We start from the raw sequence: 24,424 nt of genomic DNA on the forward strand, positions 1-24,424 counted from the left end.
GCCATCCCCCAGAGGTGTGATTTCTCGATTTGTGTTTCTTTGTCTCTCTGGCAACTATACATGTCCTATAACAAAAATCTCCCTTAGGAAAAAAAAAAAAAAGAATGAGCCACTGTAAAGTTCATTGAAATATCTATATACAGGGGCAGGGCTGGTTGAGTGGGCCTCACTTTAGGGTTATCAGGTAGGAAGGTAACTTTTTACTGGGGACTTCTCCACCAATGTTGGTATCAGTAGGTCTTTCTCTTGGGGTAGTTTACCTAGCAAGGACTTCCTCACCACTTTTCTCTTGAGTGTACTTCAGGCTTCTAGCATTCAGGGAGTCCAGGGGGAGAAGGGCTGGGTAATCAAAGTGTTCAGGACTGGGGCTTTGTGTGTGTGTGTGTGTGTGTGTGTGTGTGTGTACATAAGCTCTCTGGAGAAGAGAGAGAGAGAGAGAGAGAGAGAGAGAGAGAAGGAAAGTAAGAAAGCAGCCCCTAGGGAGGATGACCATGCCACAGTCCCTTCTCCTCCATTCTCCTCTTGGGATTTGGGCCACTGCACCCATGCTCCTGGTATGTTTTTCAAGCCACCGTGTCCAGGACTTGAACCACACAGTTGGCCTTAACTGCCATGCCACCTGACTGATCCCAGGATGGAGACTTTTATGTATTCCCTGTTTTAAGTGTGGTGCTTCTTCCCTTTCACCTGCTATGCCTGGTGTCTTTCCCAAGTACCAAGTCTTCGTCCTTCAATTTCTCCAGAGAGTCAACTCCGTGTGTTTGGGGGATGGAGAAAGTCGTCTGAGTAGGAGGCCTAGAAGGAAGCTGCAGACTTCCTACTCATCTGAGTGTTTTCAGCCCAACACACCCCATTAGCTCCTCTCAGAGTTGCTGGTACCTCTATTTTCTTTTCTTTTCTTTTTTAAATAAGGTTTTTGCCATAGGGCGTGTGTACCCGCCAGGCAGAGACAGTGAGAGGGAAAGTGAGAAATCACCAGCCAAGAGAATGACCACACGGCAATCCCTTTTCCTCCATTCTCCTCTCAGGATTTTGGGCATGCACCCATGCCCACCATGATATTCAAGCCACTGGGCCCAGGACTCGAACTGCAGTTGGCTATGTGGGAGTCCAGCACCTTAACCACCTCACCACCTGCTGGCCCCAGTACCTATATTTTCTAAATTTCTGTTGCTTTTTGTTTTTACATGCTACTTCTTTTTCTTTCTGAAAGCTCCCCCAGCCTACAACCCGCCCTGCTGGCGACTTTCTCTTGTGAAGTTAGTTCAAACTCATCCAACTGCTGTTCTTCCAAAACCGTTCCAGAGTCCCCAGCTGTTGTCTCTTCTTTTGTTCTTACTGCCTTTGTGGGTTCGGACTTTATTACTTTGCTGTCATTTTAGAACAGACAAATGCATGTGTTTAATGTGCCAAGTCTAACTGGAAACTCTTCCTGTTCTCGCTGCCACACTCTTAAGCCTGACTCACATTTCCAGTCTGGACTGCTCACTATTCCCCAGGCAAACTCAGCTCTTTCTGGCATCCTTACTTCTGTTGATAAAGTTTACGGAATGTTCTCATCTCCTTTCCATTCTTCCAGGGGGATCTTAAAGAGCATATCTGTGAAAGCCTCTTCAGTTGTCACTGCGCGACAACAGCCTTGCCTGCCCCTGCTGTCGTACGTGTCACCTCTCCCAAGGCACCTATCAAACTGTACTTCCATCTACCACTTCTGCAACGCAAGTTCTTCGAGAGAAGAAACAATAGCTTACCTTTATTTATGCCTCTCAACCAGTCATTTTTTAAAAAATTCATTTGCCAGAGGGCATGTGCACTTGCCAGGGAGAGACAGAGAGGCAGAGAAAGAGAGGAAAAGAAGAAAGCATGCCTCATGGGGCTTAGTCATGTCGCAATCCCATCTCCATTTCTCCTTCCTTTTGGGATTTTGGCATGCATGCACACACACCTAGCATGTTTCTCAAGCCTCCGGGTCTGGGACTCTAACTGTGGGGTTTGCTGTGTCGAATCTAGCTCTCTTTACCAACGGGCAATGTCTGACTCCAACTCCCTCCCTCCCCGCCACCCAGCACACACACACACAAATATGCATACATATGTGTGGTACAATAATAAGAACTATAATAAGTAAATATCTGGCCTCCTGTGTACATGCATTTTAACCACACTGGCCTATAGCACTCAGGCAAGGTAAAGGTTAGCTTCAATTTGCAGATGAGAAACCTGATGCTCTGAGATGTTAGACAGCTTGCCAAGGTCTCACAGTCAGCGAAAGACAGGGTCAGAATTCAAGCACTGGTCTCTCGAAGGTCTCTGGTTTTTATCCCAGCTGCTTCATTTCTGTTTTTGTTTGTTTGTTTACTTTTTATATGTCATGCGTTACCCTTTTATTAGCTTGTGTCCTTCACGCTTTTCTTCCACTTTGTGCTACTCCCGCCACTCTGAACATGTAGCTGCAGTGTGGCTGTCTTACCCATTACAAACCCTCATCCCAAAGCTGGAATCCTCAGCGAGGCCCTTGTGGATCCATATCTGTCATGTATGGGCATTTACTCTCAGCCAAACAGTGAGTAGGAAGTATGGCTAAGAGCATGGGCTCTGAAGACAGGTTCAAATCCTGGGTCCTCTCCTTTCTAGCTACAAGTGTGGGCAAGTTCCACTGCTTCAGTTTCCTCCCCTGTAGAATGAGCTTCATACGGGGCCGGCAGGTGGCATGGTGGTTAAGGGCACTGGATCCCCACATGGCTGACCTTGGTTTGAGTCCCGGACCTGGTGGTTTGCTTTCTCACTTTCTCTCTCTTGTCCTCTCTCTCTCTCTCTCTCTCTCTCTCGTTCTGTTCCCCTCTGGTTAAATTAAAATAAATAAATAAATTTAAATTTTAAAAGATGAGCTTCATATTGGGCAAGCCCATGACTTGATGTTTAAGGCTTCTGGCTCCCACGTGGCTGACCATGTGGTCAAGTCCCTGATCTGGTGGCTTAAAAAACATGCTGGGCATGTGTGCATGCATGCCCAAAGTTCAAAATGGAGGGAGAGATGAAGAAGAAGGGATTGAGGCGTGACCATGCTCCATGGAGGGTGTGTCCTTACTCCCCCCCCACCCCACCATCTCTTTGCAGTGAGTGTGCATGCCCTCTGGCAAAAATTTAAAAAAAAAGACTTCATAAATTTAGCACATAAGGTTTGGTGAGAATTAGATGAATTAGATACATGTAAACTGCTCAGAAGGATGTAAGACGCTTTATACATACTAATACTGATCGCCGTTCCCTGTTTATCTTATTTCATTAACCTTCGTAGCAATCCTGTGAGGGAGAAGTTATTATCCTCACTTTGTAGGTGAGGAGCTTGTAATAGAAACACAAACTAAGTCTTGTCTGACTCTAAGAACCATGTTCTTAACCACTAGGCTACACAGCCAGCGAACCAGATGGTATTTGTCAACATTTTTCAGGCTTTTCAAATTCAGCAAATCTGGGACCAGCAGTAGCGTAATGGCTATGTCGCTGGACTCCCATGTAGTCAACAGCGGTTCGAGTCCTGGACCCAGTGGCTTAAATTCACGCTAGGGGTGTGTGTGTGTGTGTGTGTGTGCCCAAGGCCAGAGAGGAGAATGGAGGAGAAGGGATTGCAGCATGGCCACCCTCCCTGGGGGATGATTTGTCACTTTCTGTCTCTCTGTCTCTCTCTGTCTGTCTGGCGAGCACACGTGCCCTATAGCAAAAACCTCTCTAAATAAATAAATAAATAAATAAATAAAATTCGGCAAATCTACCACAAGAAGAAGACCATTCTGGTCTCCGATGCAAGTCTGGAGAGAATGTGAGACTGTAATTACTATGTAGGGATAAGAACCACCCTGGGCTGTGGCCTTCACTGCTGTGTGGAACACCCATCCTCACCCGCCATGCCTCCACCCCTGGGCCTCGTGGCTCTCTTCTATGGGCCGAGCCCTGACATTAGCCATCTCCAAGAGTGTTAGAGCCTCTTTAAAAGGCTCTCCGCAAAGCCAGGTGTTATCTGCTGAATGCCAGCACCATCTGGTGGCCATGGGCCATAACCCAAGCCCACTGCCTCCCACTGCCACCTGGTGGCCACTAATGCCGTATTGCGTTTACCTGGAAAACCACATTTAAAAAACTTGCTTTACCATTATGCTTCCAGCAACCTAATAAGGTAAGTAGGGCAAATGGACGTACTGGCTTTTATTAACAGGAAGCTGGTGCCCAAAGAGTTTTGGTGAATGACACGAAGTCACATGGCAAGCTTTGGGCTGTTACAGCCAGGTTTAAGTCTCTGGGATAATAAGTAACTTCTAAAACAGATTGAACAGATATTTACGGAAAACCCACCAAGTGTAAGATGTTTGATGTAGGTCGTTTAATTTAGTTGGAACATACAAATGGGACCGCAGTTCAAGGATTTACTCCGCTTAGGGTTGGCGAGGGCAGAATCTGAACTCAGATTCTATGCCTCCTCCCAGCCTGTTTTCCTTCCTTCTCAATGCCCAGGGCTGGAGGCACACAGAGCACCCAAGGCTTCTGCTGTCCAGAATTCTGTACTTTTTCAGGGCTGAATCCCTCTATTTGATTACTAGCTGGACGATGGTCACCAGAATAGACTACATTTCCAGCATCCCTTGCAGCTAGATGTGGGTCAATTATAAGTAAGCAGGACTGGAGTGTACAATTTCAGGAAAGAGTCTTTAAAGAGAGTAGGCATATCTTTCTTCACCGGAAACTTCTAAAGTAGCTCTGAGTGAGCCTGCTTCCTGGGCTTCATACTGCTGTGTAATCTCTCACCCTGAGTATGAAATGGAGCTAGTGCTGCTGACGCAGAGAACGTGGCATGAAACCATGGGAAGTCACTCCCAGGATCAGCGTACAAAAGACTATGACTCCCATCTCGCTTGCATTCTAGCTGGCTCTTCTCTCTTGCTTGCTTGGATGAAGCAAGACACCATGTCGTGAACTGCCTTATGGAGAAGCCCACGTGACAAGGAATTAAAGGCACCTCTGGCCAAGAACCAGTGTGGAGCCGAGGCCCTCAGTCCAACAGCCTGTGGCAACCAGAACCTCGCCAATAGCGTGTGCATGATCCTGGAGCCAGACCTTCCCAATTTGAGCCTTGAGATGTCTGCAGCTTGGGCTCACATCTTGGTGGCAGACGTGTGAGAGACACTGAGCCAAGAGGACCCAGCTAGCCACATCTGGATTGCTGACCTACAGTGATGTATTATTTATTACTTTAAGTCTTTAACTTCTGGGGTATGCAACAGTAAATAACTAATATGCCTTCTTTCTTCTTTTTCTCTTCCTTACTAATTGGGAAGTGGATGTGATGATTGGAACAGGCATCTTTGCTGGACCACGGCACAGACTTGGAAGTTGAGTCCCTACGCGGAGGAACAATGAGACAGAGGAATCTGGGTCCTGGCACAGTGGAACTCTACTCTTATTGTCAATGTCCCATTCTCACGCTTCCATTCTCAGCTGACCTCAACTCTTCCTTCTCTGTGTGAAAAAGTTGTGTGTGTCCTTTTATGTCAGAAGGCTAACTCCAGACAAAGTGGTGAAATAGGTCACAGTTACCTTTGATGCCCCTGCTGTTTCTGCACCTTCTTTACTCTTCCCTGGCCTTTTCCTTGTCTGATGCCCAATCTCTTCAGAGCCTGCCCAGAATCCCCTTTATACCCCAGATCACCACCCTTGTGTGCCACTGAATTCCACTGGGGCGCCCATGATGGCAGCTCTCAGTTTAGAAGGCTGATACATGCTGTGCTTACTTGCTTGTAAGAGTATAGGAGGGTGGCAGGGATGGAGCTGGAAGACAAAATATTTTTTTTCTTTTTTAGAGAGAGATTTTTGCTATTGGGCATGTGCCCTTGCCAGAGAGACAGAGAGAGACAGAATGCGAGAAATCACCCCCAAGGGGGGATGGCCATGCCTCAATCCCTTCTCCTCCATTCTTCTCTCAGGATCTTGGGCATGCACACACATGCACTGGTGTGAGTTTTAAGCCACCGGGTTTGGGAATCAAACTGTGGTTGACTACGTGGGAGTCCAGCGATGTAACCATTACGCCAACTACTGGTCCCAAGACAAAATATTCCAAGCAGATTTCAAATGATAATATTTATGGGATTACGAAACTATCAGAAATGTTTTCTTTGTTTGTTTTGCCAGAAGGCATGTGCACTCACCAGAGAAAGAAAGAGAGCAGGAGAGAGAAAGGAAAAGCCCCCCCTCGCCCCAAGTTGGGTGTGGTCATGCTGTAATCCCCTCCCATCATTTCTCCTTCCTATCAGGATGCTGAGCAGGTGTGCACATGTGCCCAGCATGTTTGTTAAGATGCCAGACTGAGATTCGAACTGTGGTCAGCCACATGGGGTCCAGCTCCCAGTGTACAGGCTCAACCACTGTGCAACAAGGCCAGACCGAGAAACGTTTTGGAATAGTGAGGTCCTCCAGGTTTCTCTCAAGTAGGTGCCCATAGGCTGCTACTTACTCTAAGGTTGAAGGGAAGAGGGATGAGGGAAGGCACGAGAATGAATGGGAGGATGAAAAGTGAAATGTAGCCTGTTGTCAAGAACACAAAATGGTAGAGAACACAGGTCTTATTTCTTTTATGACTTTGGGAAACAATTTATTATTCTGGAGTCTCCTCACTGTCCCCCATTTGTTGCTATTTAAGTCATGTTTGGATATAAAATATGGTTCTTGTTAAAGGTCAGAAAAAATTTGGCCTTTTGAGCTCCTGTAATTCATTTCTATGTGGGCCTAATAAATATTTCATTTTAAAATGTTGTCTCCCTGGCTAGAGATCAGAGACTATTTCTCATTCATATCCAAGTTCCCAGTACACAGTAGGTACTCATTAAATGCTGAGGTGTGCTATAAGGAGCATACTTATTCCTTGACCCATATTTTGGGAAGCATTCTCAGGTCCGTGCATATGACACCTCTTCCACACACAAGTAGAGATGGTCATTGCAGAATTCATTCATTTATTTAATGAAAATGTGTGGCGTTGCTACTATGAACCAGGCACGACCATAAACGAAATAGACAAAAGTCTCTATTCTCATGGTTCTTACGTACTAGTGGGGTAGGCAGAAGCTTAACAAATAAATAAACATCATCTATAGTATGTTGGATGGTGCTAAGTATCGTAGAGAAAAATAAAGAGTAGAAAGGTAGGGAGTGCTGAAGGGTGGTCAGGGAGGACTTCACCGCGGTGTCTGGAAGAAGCAGTTGAAGCTCCTTATTCTGGGTTCCTGGGCACGTCCTGGCCTCCCCTGTAGTAAAGCACGGCCAGGTGGCTGGTGCTGGCCAATGGACTGTGAGCAGAAGGGGAACATCGCTTTCAGGCCAAGGCACTTCAGAGCCAGTGGGCTTTCTCCCTCCTTCTCTTCTGCCTTGGAGAACTTAAAGGCCATGTGTTCAGATGAGTGTCACCAGATGGAAAGAACTTGGGTCTCTGAAACTTGGATGAAGGAGAGTACTTCCGCCCCACATTCCTTGTTGTTTTGCCCTGATTAATGCAGTGACATTTGAGCAATGCCTCGAAGAAGGTGAGGGAGTGAGCTATCTAGTTACCTTGAGGGAAGAACATTCCAGGCACAGGAAATCTAAGAATGACACCTGGACTAACTTCAGTAACCTATAGATAATTCATTTTGCTTGTCTTCAGCCTGTTTGGATGTTTTGACTCACTTAAGACCAGGTTTTTGTTTTCTTATTTTAATAGACTTTATTTTTAAAAATAATTATTTATTTTATTTTATTTATTATTACCTTTTAATTTGATTAGAGAGAGACACACACAGAGAGAGAGAAAGGGAAATTGAGAAAGCAAGTCTCCAGGTCTGAGACTTGAACTGTGATTGGCCATGTGGTAGTCCAGCACCTTATCTGCCATGCCACCTGCCGGCCTCTAGACTTTACTCTTCAGAGCAGCTTTAGGTTCACAGCAAAATTGATAGAAAGATACAGACATGTCCCATATGTCCCATGCCCCCACACATTATACCATCAACATTCCAGACCAGAACAGTTCATCCGTGACAGCTGATGAACCTACACTGACACGTCATTACATCATTATCACCCAAATCCATAGTGGGGGTTAGAATTCACTGTCGGTATTGGATGCTCATTTTTTTTAAAGTAGAACTTATTGAAAAATTTTTTAAGAATTATTTTATTTCACTTTATTTATCTATTTAAATTAAACCAGAGAGGGACACCGAGAGAGAGAGAGAGAGAGAGAAAGTGAGAAGCAAGCTGCCAGATCTGGGACTTGAACTGTGGTCGGCCATGTGGGAGTCAGCACCCTTAACTAGCACGCCGCCTGTTGGCCCCATCACTATTGTACATACTATGGGACAAATGTGTAGCGGTTAAATGTATAATGATACGTTTCCACCATGATGGAAGTTTCATTGTCCTAAAAATTCTCTGTACTCTCACTCGGTTCCTTTAAAAAAAGGAAAGGAAGCCAGCTTATTTCGACCGTGAACAAAGAAAGAAACGACACAATGACCTCTCTCCTATTCTTTGCCTGTTCCCAGGTACAGACACTTTCCCTGCAGCTTGTTCTGGATACGAGGTTGATAGCAATGCCTGGATGTGGCCTTCCAGTTGTGGGGAGAACTGGAGGAGTGTGGGTGAGTATCAGGTCACCATGCAATTGCGGCAGCCCTCGCTACTCCTGTCCACAGGAGCAGCCAGCCTGCAGGGATTCCCACATTCTCATACGGGGCTTTTTCCCTCATTGGCTTAATTTCACCTAAGATTCCTTCCCAGGAACTCCATTTCAAGTGATATCTACTCAGATGCTTTGTCTTATTTAAAGAGACAAGTTCTATAAATCCAACATTCTTCTGTCAAGATCTTACCGACCTATACCAAGTTAACTTTGATAAGTGGTGCATTTTAAGCCAAAACAAGCTCTCTGAACCTTAAACATAACTTTTGGTATGCTTTTTAGAGGAAAGAAAACCATAACAATATTCTGTATAGAAAAATTCCAATATATAAGTTGACACCACCTTTACCTTTAAAAAAAAATCCCAATGGCTATATTTAGATAATTGCACATGAAATTTCAAGTAACTTTCTATGTTAATGTTTCTCAAACTTGAATATTGTTTAGATCTCTTGTAAGGGAAAAAGATTCCCACAGATCTCTGATTGGCTTATTTGAGAGGGCTTCAAAAAGTTCATGGAAAATGCCTATTCTGGGACCAGCAGTTAGCGTAATGGCTATGTCACTGGACTGTCATGTAGTCGACTGTGGTTCAAGTCCCAGACCTGGTGGCTTAAACTCACGCTAGGCACGTGTGCGTGCGTGCCCAAGATCTAGAGAGGAGAATGGAGAAGGGATTGCGGCGTGGCCATACCCTCTGGGGGGGTGATTTCTCGCTTTCTGTCTCTCTGTCTCTCTCTGTCTTCCTGGTGAGTGCACGCAGCCTATAGCAAAAATCTCTCCAAAAAAAAAAAAAAAGAAAAAAGAAAAGAAAATGCATATTCTAGAAAAACTATTCATGGATTCCAAACTTTCTGCACCAAACTGAATATGTACTTTAATCTTATTTTCAGTGAATTCTCTGAAGTCCCTTGTATATTTTTATCATGTTACATACATATATATATACACCTATGTGTTTGTGTGTGTGTGTGTATATATATATGTATATATATATACGCATATATACACTAATATATATATTTAGTATATTACATATACTATATATACATATAATACACACATACTAATATATACTGTTATATATATTAGTACATAATGGCTATGTCGCTGGACTCCCACGTAGTTGACTGCGGTTTGAGTCCCAGACCCGGCGGCTTAAACTCACGCCGGGCGCGTGTGCGTGCGTGCCCAAGATCCCGAGAGGAGAATGGAGGAGAAGGGATTGTGGCGTGGCCATCCCCCGGGGGGTGATTTCTCACTTTCTGTCTCTCTGTCTCTCTCTGTCTGTCTGGCGAACGCACGCACCCTGTAGCAAAAACCTCTCAAAAAAATAAATAAATAAAATAAAACAAAAAAACAAAAACGAAAGCCAAAGTTTACCAATTAAGTACAAACAAAACTACTGAATAAGGAAATCATATCTATAATACTAATTGATATAAGGGGTGATATTTTGCTGACACTAAATCTCTCCTCACTACTTTATACAGACCACAGTGGCACAGAGCTATCTGTTTGCTACTGGGTGACTCAGTCCTCCCACTAACCTCTGCTAGTACAAAGTGTATCATGATATATTTGACTGGAATATGGTGTGGACACATTCGTTTATTTATCTTTGTTGCCAGGGGGTACACGTTCTTGCCAGAGAAAGCAAGGGAGAAGGCAATCCTCCCTGGGACATGGTCACATTGCGATCTCGTTCCTCCACTTCTCCTTCCCATCAGAGTTTTAGGCGTGTGCACACACTTACCTGGAGTGTTTTTCAAGCCACTGAGTCCAGGATTCAAACCATGGTTGGCCATGTGGGATCTGGCTACCTTAACCACTGTGTTCTGGGGTAGGCCTAGCTTTCCTTTTTCTTTTTCTTTCCTTCCTTCCTTCCTTTTATTTTTTTTTTCTTTAATAGAGTGTGTGCAATCACCAGAGAGAGAGAGACACAGAGAGAGGGAAAGTGAGAAAGTAGCCCCCACGAAAGTCTCCCCACACACAGACGAGCGATGACCACACTGCAATCCTTTCTCCTCCATTCTCCTCTTGGGATTTTGGGCATGTGTATTTACTTCCCCAGTGTGTTTTTCAAGCCACTGGGTCCAGGACTCCAACTGCACAGTTGGCCATGTGGGATCCAGCCACCTTAACCATCATGCCACTTGGCTAGCCCCTATCATTTATTTTTAAATTCTTCTCTCTATTTTTTCCTCATAAATCTGCAACGATTCATTTAGTACTATTTGCCATTCAAAGATAAAAACACAGGCAGTGAAATTGCATTCTTAGAATAATTACAAAGGGTGAATAAATTTATAAGGATATTCTGTTCCACTAGTAATTTAATATGAATTAAAAAGAGAGGCCATTTCATCTATTAGATTGGTGTACTTACCTTTTTTTTTTTTTAAATTTTAACTTTTTAAAAAGGTAAAATAAGGGACCAGCAGTTAGCGTAATGGCTATGTCGCTGGACTCCCACATGGCCGACCATGGTTTGCATCCCGGATCCGGTGGCTTAAAAACTCACACCCAGTGCGTGTGTGTGCATGCATGCCCAAGATCCCAAGAGGAGAAGGGAGGAGAAGAGATTGCGGCGTGGCCATCCCCCCTGGTGGTTGATTTCTCACTTTCTGTCTCTCTGTCTCTGTCTGGCGAGTGCATGCGCCCTATAGCAAAAACCTCTCCCCTCCCCCCAAAAAAAGGTAAAATAAATGGTGGTGGGTAAGTATGATTGGCATCCCTCAACACCAGGAGAGAATAAATACTGGCTGTATCTTTCAGGAAAACAGTTTGGCAGTAGATACTCACAGACTTAAGTATTTGAATGAATAATTTCACTTACAGATTTCTGTTCTAAGGACATAGTTTTAAAATGTAAGCCAAGAGTCCTATAAAAAGCTATTCATGGCAACGTTCTTGTTAACAGTGAAATAGCGGAAAGCCCCCGAATGTCTCAACATAGAGGAAATACATGATCAATACTTACATAGCCATTACTAATATTTGTAAGGCCAGCTCCATGGCACAGAGTGACGTGCTGCTCAAGGATGCTGAAGGCATGCAGAAGGTTCCGGGCTTAGTTCCCCAGTTCACGTGTCCTGGGCACGTTGGCCATGGTCTGACCGGCTGGGAGAGCTCAGGAGGATGATGGCGTCGGCTCCCCGTCGAGGGTCGTCCTTCTCTTTGTCTCTCTCTGCCTCAGTTTCTCTCTCATGGAAGAAATAAGCTTAAAAACACCGTTAACAATTTCAATGACCATGTACAGTGCTCAAGAGATAGGGAACCAGCAGTTAGCGTAATGGCTATGTCGCTGGACTCCCACGTAGTCGACCGCGGTTTGTGTCCCAGACCTGGTGGCTTAAAACTCACGCCGGGCGCGTGTGCGTGCATGCCCAAGATCCCGAGAAGAGAATGGAGGAGAAGGGATTGCGGCGTGACCATCCCCCCTGGGGGGTGATTTCTTGCTTTCTGTCTCTCTGTCGCTCTCTGTCTTTCTGGTGAGTGCACGCGCCCTATAGCGAAAACTTCTCCAAAAAAAAAAAAAAGATAAAACGCTGAGGAGGAAAAAAGCAGAAAATGGAAACAAGCAGAAAATGGCCTATTAACAACATATTCTGAATATGTAGTTCTATAATGTAAAAAATATAAACATTCAAAGACCAACTAACAAAAAAAAGGTCAACACAATGATTGCTTTTTCTGGAATGTGGAAGATTTTTGCTTTTTTTTGTCCTCTTTTAGATTTAGTTTTTCGAGTTTTCTATAATAAGCATACGGTACTTTTTAGTTAATGTAAACAGCCCTGGAAAGGATAGCATGTGACACTATTTTCCATTGTAAATAGAGCTTGTGATGGTTGGTTTTGGGTCTCAACTTGACTGAGCTACGGAATACCTAGAAAAAGCACTACCCTGGATGTGTCCATGGGAGGGTTCCCAGGAGGGGTTAGCCTGGGAGTTTGACTGAACTAGACGTGGGAGATCTGTCCTCACTGTGGGTGAGCATGAACTAATCAACAAGAGTCCCAGAGAAAATAAATACTGAAGATGAACGGTCCCTTTTGAGACAGCCAGATAGACTTCTGCTGCCTTGAGATCGTAGCTCAGGCTTCGGCCGCCTTCGGACTCTGTGCTCACACTAGTGGGCCCCCGAGCGCTCAGGTTTTCAGCCTGACTGCGAGTTATATCAGCAGCCTCTCTCCCTCCAGTGCTTTCAGACTTGGACTGATCCATGCTACCGGAGCCCAGGACCTAAGCTGGCACGGGGCCTATTGTGGGACTTCTCAGCTGCCATCATCGTGTGAGCCAATTCCCCCGATAAATCCCCTCTTACTCGTCTACACATACTCTCTGGTTCTGCCCCCCAGACAGCCCCGAATCACACAAGGGTACTTGAAGGGTTGCTTCGGAGAGGTCTCAGAGGTAGCTTGGACGGCTCTAAAACACCTCCTACTGTAAGCTGAAATCTTCTCTATAAATTCATCTACCTACCCTAGGTTTGCTTTCTAGAGCTACCCAGAGGTAGCCATGGCCATGCTAAGGACCTCACCTTTCACCACCACAGCCCTGCTCCCCTCGCCTACACCAATTCCCCTGTGCCCCACGCTTTCAACAGTTTTGTCAGCAGGGATTCTGGTCTCACTAGCCTGCTTACTCCGCTTCAGACAGTCCTTACACACACACACACACACACACACACACACACACACTGGGTGAAGATTAAAGTTCGATAGCAACTCACCATGCCATGACACATCAGACAAGACAGCAACTGCCACGCTTTCAACAGTTTTGTCAGCAGGGATTCTGGTCTCACTAGCCTGCTTACTCCGCTTCAGACAGTCCTTACACACACACACACACACACACACACACACACACATACACTGGGTGATGATTAAAGTTCGAAAGCCACTGCCCATGCCATGGCACATCAGGCAAGCCAGCAACTGGTCCCCACCCTTACGCTATGCTGTCTCTGGTGCCACTGTTCCCTCGGCTGGACATTCTGCCCACTCTCTGCTACTTAAATCAAGGACTGATAATGCCACTTTCTCCCTGAAGCGTTCCACCATTCCCCCTCCCCTGTGACCCTAGAGTGATGTTCCCATACCTTTTTTTCACTAGAAACCACCTGCCTTGTACTGTCATTATGTCAGGTAACTGAGTTCTTATACAAAGAGTACCCTGGCCCAGGTGTGGCAGTGCACTGGTTGAGGCAGCTAGTGGGTGGGCTGAGGCTACTTGGGAGGCCCCATTCTATTCCCAAGCCCACCCTAAAAGCCGAGCCTGGTAGCACATGCCTGGAGTCTCAGCTACTTGGGAGGCCGAGGCAGGAGGATCAGACATAGTAAGACACTGTTTAAACTAGCGGGTTTGTGTGTGTGTTATGGGACTGTCTGAAGCAGAGTAAGGCCCCAACAGGAATAAGATCTGTGTCCTAGGACCAACGTTACCTACAGCAGTGACTGTAAAACCAGCCTGTCCTGAAAGCTTTCATTTTTTTTCAGGAGCAATAAACATACATGTGTAATCATTTTAAGATGTCTCTTTCAAGAGTGTGTCCCTCCTATATTTTGGTATTAAGATGCATTTATGCAGAGCGAAATTTATTTGGCAAGATAAAACACTCACAATTCCGTGTTTGGAAAATTAATAATAATTATTATTTTTTTACACTGGTTACAGACTCCGAAAGCCAGAGAATCCACTGTTATTTCTGGGCTGGCTGAAGGTAGGGTCACTTTCTTAAAAGCCACATGGATTCACTGATGTAGCCAGAGATTTTCTCCCCCAAGGACTGCTATTTATTGGTCTGCGCTCCTCTTCGGACGTTTCCACTCTCCAGGGCCCCAAGATGTTAGTGGCTGATAAATCCACGGGGCGAGTCACCCTATCTCTGGCCCTTTAAATGGGGGCGTGGCCTAGAGGCGAGGCCCGCCCCGGGAAAAGAGCGGTGAGCGCAGAAAAGCGGAAGCGTGGCCCCTGGTGGTAGGGACTGCGCGTGCGTGAGGCTAGAGCAGGGACGGGGTCACGTGGGGTGGGGTCCTGGGCCGGAATGGCTGCGAGCTCAGGTACCGAGTCTCGGGAGAGCGGGCCCACGGGGAGGGGACAGCGTGAGGGGCCGTGCTCGGGGTGGGGGAGCGCGCGGGGTCCCTGAGCCTGCCCGGCTCCCGCGGGGCAGCAGCGCGGCCGCGGCCGCTCACAAGGCCCGGACGGACTAATGGACCGGGCACCGGCGGGGGGGGGGGCGCCAAGGCCCGGACGGACTAATGGACCGGGCACCGGCGGGGCGGGGCTCTCGGGGCGGAGGGGCCTGCAGTGCAGGTGGACCCGAACTGAGTCACGCAGTGTCCACTTGTCGGTTCCAAACGTGGAGCTACGGGACTGGCGCACTGGCTCCCCCGAGGCAGGGGACTCCCTCCTGCCGCATTTCGGTGCAGAACAGGTGTGCAGCCCGCCTCTCCGCCGTGGGAACAGGTGCGGACTGTCACCATCCTAAGGAGAGAAGTGTGCGCCCGCCCGGGGTCTGAGACCGGGGCTTAGGTGGGGTGACCACCTCCTAGGATGGATGCGGCCCGTGTGGCCCCTTTCCATTTTGCTTCTGCCCACGAGGTGTGCCCCAGAGCGAGGGTAGCAGCGTGGAAAGGAGTGTCTGAAGCTTGGGGCCACCTCTTTGCCCAGGCTGGTTCCCTAACCGTGGCCTGGGGAGGGGGAAAGAGCCGTGCAGTGTTTGGGGGTACAGAACAGCTGTGCTTAGAGTTCCATTCAGTTATACACTGAGTAGATGGTGACTTTCTGTACTAATTTCCAGTTCAGTAAACTGGGATGGGGTAGGATCAGGTCCATGGCCATGGATTATCAGGAACAACTGGAAACTTCCTAACTAGGCAGGCCCTCTCCATAATCTCCGCTCGGTGGGTCAGTGTTCGAGTGGACAGGAAGGCTTATCTCCTGTTGCCCGCCCTGTACCACAGTCTCCCCTTCTCCCACGAAACAAAGCAAAACGACAGAAAACAAGTTAACACGCTTGGTTGTTAGCTTCTGGCCCTCATCCTACTGCAGAGTCTGCGTGTGAAAGATAATTACGTGCCGGTTGTGTGTGTCTTGCAGGTGTGGTTTGAGCTATCTCTAAATGGAAGTAGAGGATCTGCATACATTTGCCTCCGACCTGGGTTCGCTCATGGCTAAATGTTCGCAGAGTCCTCTGGCAGCAGATGGCCTGTTCTGTAGAATGCAGGGTAGGAATAAATGGGGCGGGAGGAGCTACTGAACTACTGGGCTTCACATAGTTGAAGAGACGAGTTATATGTGGAAAAACATGAACAGAATAATACGTTGGTTTTCCCTTATATATTTCCTTTGTATCTGGGCCATCATCAGAGGAATGTTTTCCATCCTGCAAAATATTGAAGCATCCTGGTGACTCTTGGCTATGTCCCACTATCCCATAGACATTTCAGCCACAGTGACAGCAGGTGTCAGTTCTGTGTGTGAGTGAGAAGTAAGGTCTTCTGAACTTCGTGAAGTGCGTATGACTTTCAGTCTGTTAAGTACGTTTCCTCAAGTTTAGATAGCATTTTCTTTTGAACCGCAACTTCAGGTGTCATCTGTACGTATTTGCAAGATCAGACTGTTTTATTCTTAACTTAATCTTGAATTAACATTATTGAAGTGTATTGTGTGTTTTAGCCAGGAATCACAGAATTGCCTTAAATTTCTTGCTGTGGGGGATTTCTTAGATTTACATTTTTAGTCAAGGTTCTTTCTGTTGCAAGTGACAAAAACTCAATTCAGATGAACTTAAGCAAAAAGGGATTTACTGGTTCCCACACCTGGGAAGGGCTAGGAGTCACTAAATCCAGGGACTCAAATGTGTTATGTACCCTCCCTCCCACCCCGAAGAAGGACCTTTAACCCTTCATTTTCCTGTTTCTACTTCTCTGATCGCAAACCTTGTTCCATTATATTATTGCGTAATACCATTAAATTATTATATTAATGTATGGTGATGTTAGACAACTCCTGTGTTAGATTTTCCAATCCAAACACCCTAGAGTAGAGAAAAAGCCCTTAGCTCCCTCAGTATTTGCACGTACGGGGAAAGAGGCTGAATGGCTCCACTCCCATCATGCATCTGCTCTACTGACTGGCACATAGGGTCCCTGATTAGCAGCACCTCCAAAGTCACGGGGTCGGAGTGGACCAGGAACAGTTTCTCAAAGGAAAGATGCTGAAGGTGCTGGGATTAAAAAAAAAATGAGTACAGTTTTCCTTCAAGTTCATCTGTTCCATGATGACAGAGGAGGACAGAGTGAGAGGGAGGGAGAGAGCAGCACCCCCATGAGGTCTTGAGGTGGTGACTACCAGCGTGTGTGCCTGGTGTACTCAGGCCTCCAGATGCACAGCTGTGACTTCTTCATGTGGGCCACACTCTACCACCGTGCAGTGCGGTGGTCCAGCCCCTAGGGTATTTGACCTTTGTCTTTCCTTCTGCAGTTCAGTAGGAAGCTTCCAACTTCTTTCTTTTTCAAAAAAACCCCAGCAATAATGGGCCAGGAGTTGGCTGTGTTGCTGGACTCCCATGTGGTCAACTGCGGTTCGAGTCTGGCCCCGGTGGCTCATGTGCCCAGGATTCCGAGAGGAAAATGGAGAAGAAGGGATTATGGTATGGCCATCCCTCTGGGGGGTGATTTCTTGCTTTCTGTCTGTTTTTCTGCCGAGTACACACATCCTATGGCAGAAACCTCTCCCAAAACACCCCGTAACAAAACAAAAAAGGAAAAAAGAAAATAAACTTATAACTCTACATCATCCTTGACACCTAACCAAGAGAAGTGGAGATGACAGTTTAATTTACTGAAAATTAAATTAATGAGGAAAGCCACCATCTACTCAGTGTATAACTATCTTTTATGCATTTAACTTACAAGAATTCAGCTATGCTAAAAAAGAAGGCACGGGAATATTTTTCAGCCTGCATAGAGCCTATATGTGCTGGCCAGAGAGAGAGAGAAAGAGAAAGTGAGAACACATCCCAGGGAGAAGACCATGCCTGTTCCTTTTCCATGCTCCTCTCAGGGTTTTGGGCATTTATGCACATGCACCAACTGTGTTTTTAAAGCTGCTGGATCCAGGACTCAAACACACAGCTCACCATATGGGATCCAGTCACCTTAACCAGCATACTACCTTGCTGGTCCAGCTTATATGCTTTTCAGGAAAAGTTCTCTGGGGTTGGGATGGATCTTGATGGAGAGTCTCAGGACCACCAGATGGAGTAATGGCTATGTTGCTTGACTCCCATGTAGTGGACCGTGGTTCGAGTCCCAGACCCAGTGGCTTAAACTCATGCCGGGTGCATGTGTGTGCATGACCAAAACCCCAAGAGGAGAACGGAGGAGAAGGGGTTGCGGTGTGGCCATCCCCCTGGGGGGTGATTTCTCACTTTCTGTCTCTCTGGCGAGTGCACATACCCCATAGCAAAAATCTCTTTTTTTAAAAAAAAAGCTCATAGTAGTAATAACTTGACTAGAAGCTGGAAAGAAAGGATTCTTCTTTTTCATTTCACTTAACACATCATACGCATAATGATATAAAACTAAGCAAAATTTGGATTTATATATAATAGAGATATTTGTAGACTCAGTTTTTGTTTTGTATTTTGTGATAGGAGCTTTCTGATTTGGGGGCTGCCTCTTTTTTTTTTTTTTTTTTTTTTTTTTTTTGAAGGGTTTTTTCTTTTGCTCGCCAGAAAGACAGAGAGAGACAAAGAGATAGAAAGTGAGAAATCACCCCCCGGGGGATGGCCACGCCACAGTCCCTTCTCCTCCATTCTCCTCTCGGGATCTTGGGCACACACACACATGCGCCTGGCGTGAGTTTAAGCCACCGGGTCCAGGAACCACGGTAAACTACATGGGAGTCCAGTGACATAGCCATTACGCTAACTGGTGGTCCCTAATTTGGGGGCTTCTTGAGGGTGGTGTGTGACAGTTGGATGAGTGACAGCACTGTGTACAGGAAAGTCTCAGGCTCTGTTCCTTTTCCCTTTTATTTTTTCTTTTGGTGCTATCATTTGTTGTTCTGTGTGTACTTCCTAAGTTGTAGATGATCACACTTCTTGTTTAGATAGTCATCAAAGGAAGAGTAAGAGGAACAGAGGTCTGGGCTTTTTCATGTGGCAGGTCAAAGCACTGTGGGCTGAAGAGACCCGAATACACGTGTTCTTGGAAAGAACCTCTGGGTCCAGGAAGCAGTCCGTCCCGCTGTATGGTTGCATCCAACCCAGGGCCTGTTTCTAAAGTCCACGTGTGAGAATTGAGTCACTTCTTGAAGTACCCTGGGAAGGAATGATGCCGGAGGCTGACACGTGACCCTGAGGAAGTCCAGCACTGCGGGTTTCTGCTGCGTTCTGGAACAGCATGCTGTTTGTTATTTCGAGCCCAGCTACTGTGGATTGCTCGTGTACGAGGCAGGCAAGAACAGGCTGACCGAAAGGTTAGAAGGCCTCCTTCCATTCCGTGCTCACTGGAGCATGTCGTTACTGAGTGGAATGGTTCGCAGTGTCTCTAGCCCTGTGTGAGTTTATTTTTTTTTCCTCTTTCCTTTGGTGATGACAATAGTTGACTTCCTGTAAATTGAATGAATCTATGATAACATTTCCACGTTTTCATCTTAGCCTGTAAGCTGAATGAATGTAAAAGAACATGTAGCATCTGAGATTATGAGGTTTGTGTCATGTTATATATGTGACCTAAATGATCACTTAAAATAAAATCAGTCTTGGGGCCAGCAGGTGGCATGGTAGTTAAGGTGCTGGATCCTCACATGACTGACCACAGCTTGAATTCCAGACCCGGCAGCTTGAAAATTACTTCAGGTGCGTGTGCATGCATGCCCGAAGTCACAAGAGGAGAGTGGAGGAGAAGGGATTGTAGCGGGGCCATCCTCCCGAGGGGGTGATTTCCCACTTTCTCTCTGTAGCTTTCTGGTACGTGTGTATGACCTATGGCAATGAATAAACAAACGAACAGACTTGTAGTTCTAGCACAGCTCTTGGCATGACGGTTAAGTGACTGGGCCCTGTAGGACCAACTGTGTGGTTCGCATCCTGGACCTGGCCTCTTGAGAAACATGCTGGGCCTGTGTGTGTGCCTGCTGAAAATCCCAGCAGGAGAGAGAAATGATCATTCCCCACAGGGGCTGCTTTCTTTTCCCTTTTCTGTCTCTTTCCGGCAAGCCACATGCCTGCTGGCAAAACCTTTTTTTTTTTTTGGCAGGGGAGAAGTTTTTGCTACAGGGCACGTGTGCTCACCAAGAGACACCAGGCGAGAAATCACCATCCCTCGGGGGTGGGGTGGGGAGGGGATGGCCATGCTGCAGTCTGTTTTCCTCCATTCTCCTCTTGGGATCTTGGGCACGCATGCACACGCGCCTGGCGTGAGTTTAAGCCACTGGGTCTAGAACACGAACCGCGGTTGACTACGTGGGAGTCCAGTGACATAGCCATTATACCAACTGCTGGTCCCCAAATTTTTTTTAAAAAAGTATAAACTTGTACTCTCATTCCATTTTCTATGCACTTCCTGAAGCCTGCTCATACAGAGTGTCTTCCTTCTCAGGTACCTAAGTCAGTGAGCCCCGTCATGTAGAGTGTACAGAGAAGCTCGGCCCCCTGTTTATTGGGTAGTCACATGGAGGTTACCTGGTAAGTCAGTGAGGAAAGTGCCAGGCCTCTGTTTGAAAGATCTGCATTCTGGATTCAGAGATTGGTTAGGACGGAAGAGGTCATGGGCAGACCCCATTTGAACAGTACCTTGAAGAGGTGAAGGGAAGAAGGAACTTAGGTAAATGTAGAGGACAGGAAAGGGAAGGTGAACCAGCTCGAGCCACGGAGGGAAGGTGAGGCTATCCTTACAGGGCTCAGTGCGGGTAGGCCCGGTTGGGGAGGAAGGGAGGTGGCTCTAGAGAGGCTTAGAACTGGGATTTTACCCTGTCGCAGATGGCAGCTAACAACAAAGGCATTTGCCAGAGACAGATAATAGGGGACTAATAGAAACCTAATAGACTGTAACCCTTTACTGTGTTCTTTTTTGTCACAAAACCAACCATAAGAGCACAAGAAATAGAAGAAGAAAAATACTTGGACATGTGCCATCGTTTCCTTGCCATGATTTCTTGATATCTTCCTATCATGATGTAGTAAAATTAATACAAAAACTGAATTTTGATTTCTCTGTTATGTGAAAAGTATCTTATAGGACGTTTTTAGTAGGAAAAGAATGTCAGAGAATTAAACCGTATTCTAGAACTTGGGAACTGTTGGGAATGTTTGCCAAAGTAAAAAACAAAACAAACAACAGCTGACTGGAGGTGTTCCACATTAACCTTGCCTAATTTAGGTCACACCCTGTAGAGTTCTTATTCATCTGACCTGTGTCATAATGGGGTCATTGCTGTTTATATGGTATATGTCTTTTTGGAAAAGATGGCCCTTGAGCGTATTATTAATTGGTTGGGAATAAACTTGTTGATTAAAGTGAAATTTAATTAATTAAAATCTTAACTATTGAAGTGTTTATCAGTGTTCAGAAGAAGACAGCCTAGGGGCCAGATGGTGGCATAGCAGAAGACATGAAGCTCTGTGAGCGTTCCCACCTTAGAAGGTTATTGGTTCAAATCTGGGGACCTCCCTGAGTATGCCAGGCACATGCTTTCCCGTAACCCAAGGCTGGCTGATGCCTGGGGGTGGATTGCAGCATAAAGACCCTGTTGGGTGTGCTGTCTCTGTCTCTGTCTCTGTCTTCCCCTCCCTCCCCCTCCTCTCATCCCGATCCTACTCCTCTTACTTATGGAGCAGGTAAATAAACTTAATGAGAAGAGGAGGGCAGCTTACTAGGGAGCTGTGATTCTGTGACGTACATTTCCTGTCAGATGAAGAAACAGTAGGTGTAGCCTGCTTTGTTGCCCGCAAGAACTATCTGGTGTGGCATCCTGCTAAGAACTGTAAAACACGAGATCACGTGATGTTCGATTGAGGAACTAATTGCAGATTTGTATATCAAGGGGCTGGCAGGTGGTATGGTGGTTAAGGCACATGACTTCCAAATGGTGAACCGAGATTCGAGTCCTGGACCTGGCAGCTTGCTTTCTCTCTCTCCCCCCAACCCTGTCTGTCTCTGGTGAATGCACATGCCCTATAGGAAATGAAAAATAATAACAACAAATAAAGTGAAATAATCCTTTCAAAAAATTACATCTCAAGAGGAAGTTGTGATTTATGTAGTCAGTTTTATATCGGGATAGCACTGAAGTGCTATTTTAAGCAGTATCTGCATCGAGTGAATAATAGTATCACATATTAAGCATTTCGTAACTGGTCTGCATATTCAAATGAAGAACTTGCTCAGTAAATATGTGGCAATACCAAGCAGACAAGGGAAGGGTTAGTATATCAGAACGCTGGAGATGTGACCAGAGACAAATTAGCTGGCGTTTGCTTGACCCTTAAATAGCACAGGTTTGAACTGTGGATCCACTGGTATATAAATACATTGGAAAACATAGTACAGTCCTGTAAAGGTATTTTCTTTACGATTTTCTTCGTTTTTTCCCTCTAGCTTACTTTGTTTATTGTAGCAAAACAGTGCGTAATATATGTAACATGCAACGTATTTGCTAGGCTTCTCGTGAGCACTAGGATATTAATAAAGTTTTGAGGGCGTCAAAAGTTCCCTAGCCCCCATGCTGTTCAAGGATCAACTATTTCATTTTACAGTTGTAGCAGATTACCCAAAGCTTAGCAGCTTAAGACAACACAGGTACATGATTTTACAGTCTCACTGAAATCAAGGTATGGTGACAGGGCTTTGGCCCTCCCGGAGCTCAAGGAAGGAAGCCATGACCTTGCCTTCTGCAGCACCCTGAGGCTGCCCGCACTCCTTCGCGCTGGGCTTTTCCAAAGCCTGCCACACAGCACGTCTCTGACCCCGCCTCTGTGCTCACGGCTCTGTCTCTGATGCGATCCACGTGGGCCCACATGGATAACCCAGAATCATCTCCCCGTCGCAAGGTCCTTTTCACCATGTAAAGTAACATATTCACAGAAATAAAACCGAGAATTAAGACTGGCATCGTGTGCACCATTTTTCTGTCTACCACGGGTAGGTTCAGACAAAATGCAATTAATTTCTGAAAAATTCACAGAAACGACTCCAGTGAACTCTCTTTATTTAAAAAAAAAAGATTCGAACCCAGGCTAGCAGTTGGTGTGGTGGTTAAGGTGCTGGACTCGCAGGTGGTTGACTTGAGTTTCAAGTCTCATACCTAGTAGCTTGAAAATCATGCCAGGGGATGGGGAATCAGGGATGGCAAGACAAAGGGCAAGTTATGCAGGATGTAAGAATTGGAAAATTACTTGCTGAGAACATGTATGTTGATGTGCTTGATTGAACCAGTACACAGTGTATTTTGGATGGAAAATTTATTGGTGGGTTGTGATGGTGTATAATGAATTAAGGTAGAAAATAAAAATTAAAAAAAAAAAATCATGCCAGGCACATGTGTGCATATGCCCAAAATCCCAAGAGGAGAATGAGAAGGGATTGTGGTATGGCCATCCCCCCCCAAAAGTGTTTTCTTACTTCCCCTCTCTCTGGTTCTCCAGCGAGTGCATATGCCCTATAGCCAAAACCTAAAAAATAAAAGAAAAAGAAAATCTGAGCACAGGGATCTTTTGACTTAAGTCTATAGGTCTATAAGGAAGGGGACAGAACTGATTTCACTGATGAAAAAGTGACTTGTTTCAATGAGGGGAGGGAAAATCCCAACCATGATTTTAGAATGGGTTAGTAGTAGAAGACACTCCTTGTTATCATAATTAAGATTTTTTTTTTTCCCTCCTGTGTTTCTGATGCTTTGCTAAGGGTTTTAGGAATCTTAGACAGAACCCCTACCATTCTGCTTGTGAAGCAATTGCTGAGATGGTGTCGGAGGATGTCCTTCTCGTTTGCTTGGCACTGGCTAGACCTTCAAAAATACTGGTGCTAGAGTCTTTAACTTCAGAAGAACTTGGAGATCTTGAGGAAATTTCAAATGGTAATAGCTAATCCTTCTTGAAAATTATTGAGTGTTCTAAATTTTAAAAAAATTTTTATATATTTTTTTCTTTAAATTTATTTATTTTTTACATTAATTCACTATACATCATTACAGCATACAAATGAATTTTCCATCCAAAATACACTGAATATTGGTTCAATCAAGCACATCAACATACATGTTAACAGCAAATAATTTTCCATTTCTTATGTCTTGTATACTTTGTTTTTTTGTTTTGCCATCCTTGATTCCCTATCCCTCATAGGCCTATCGTTCCTCGCAGTAGCTACATTCCTAACAATCGGGACTCCCTTGCAAGTGACAACAAAAAAAGGGAGGTTGGGGAGGGGAGCGTATGTTGGCTTCTCTAGCTAAACTGCTAGAAGGCCGTGGGCAGAGTGAACTTTATAGAAGACTAGAATCTGAGGCTTGAGTATTCTGAACTTTCCCTCTCTTCACTACATCATTTTTAGACTGATTTCATTCTTGCTTGAGGATTGTAACTAGAACATAAGTTCAATCAGTAGAGGCAGCAGATACGAAGTAGATGTTACTTCCTGTTCATTGTCCGAAGAACAGTGGAAAGGGCTCTTCCTCATCGGCTTCATTTTAATGTATC

The 24,424-nt window shown here is 45.6% G+C and overlaps 1 protein-coding gene across 8 annotated transcripts in view; it reads left to right on the forward strand.

Moving 5' to 3' along the window:
• The first annotated feature begins 14,686 nt into the window (after nt 1-14,686).
• The window catches only part of VPS8 (VPS8 subunit of CORVET complex), a 255,683-nt gene continuing 245,945 nt past the window's right edge, over nt 14,687-24,424 (forward strand). For 6 of the 8 annotated variants that reach the window (XM_014592535.2, XM_014592539.2, XM_014592532.2 and 3 more), the window contains exon 1: nt 14,687-14,777. The gene's annotated coding sequence lies outside the window, so the exon portion shown is untranslated. Of the gene's footprint in view, nt 14,778-15,000; nt 15,184-24,424 lie in introns of those variants that run through there. The other 2 variants (XM_014592533.2, XM_014592534.2) reach the window with 2 other exon arrangements.

The sequence above is a fragment of the Tupaia chinensis genome, unplaced genomic scaffold (assembly GCF_000334495.1).
Source record: "Tupaia chinensis unplaced genomic scaffold, TupChi_1.0 Scaffold000708_1, whole genome shotgun sequence".
NCBI classification, from domain to species: domain Eukaryota; kingdom Metazoa; phylum Chordata; class Mammalia; order Scandentia; family Tupaiidae; genus Tupaia; species Tupaia belangeri.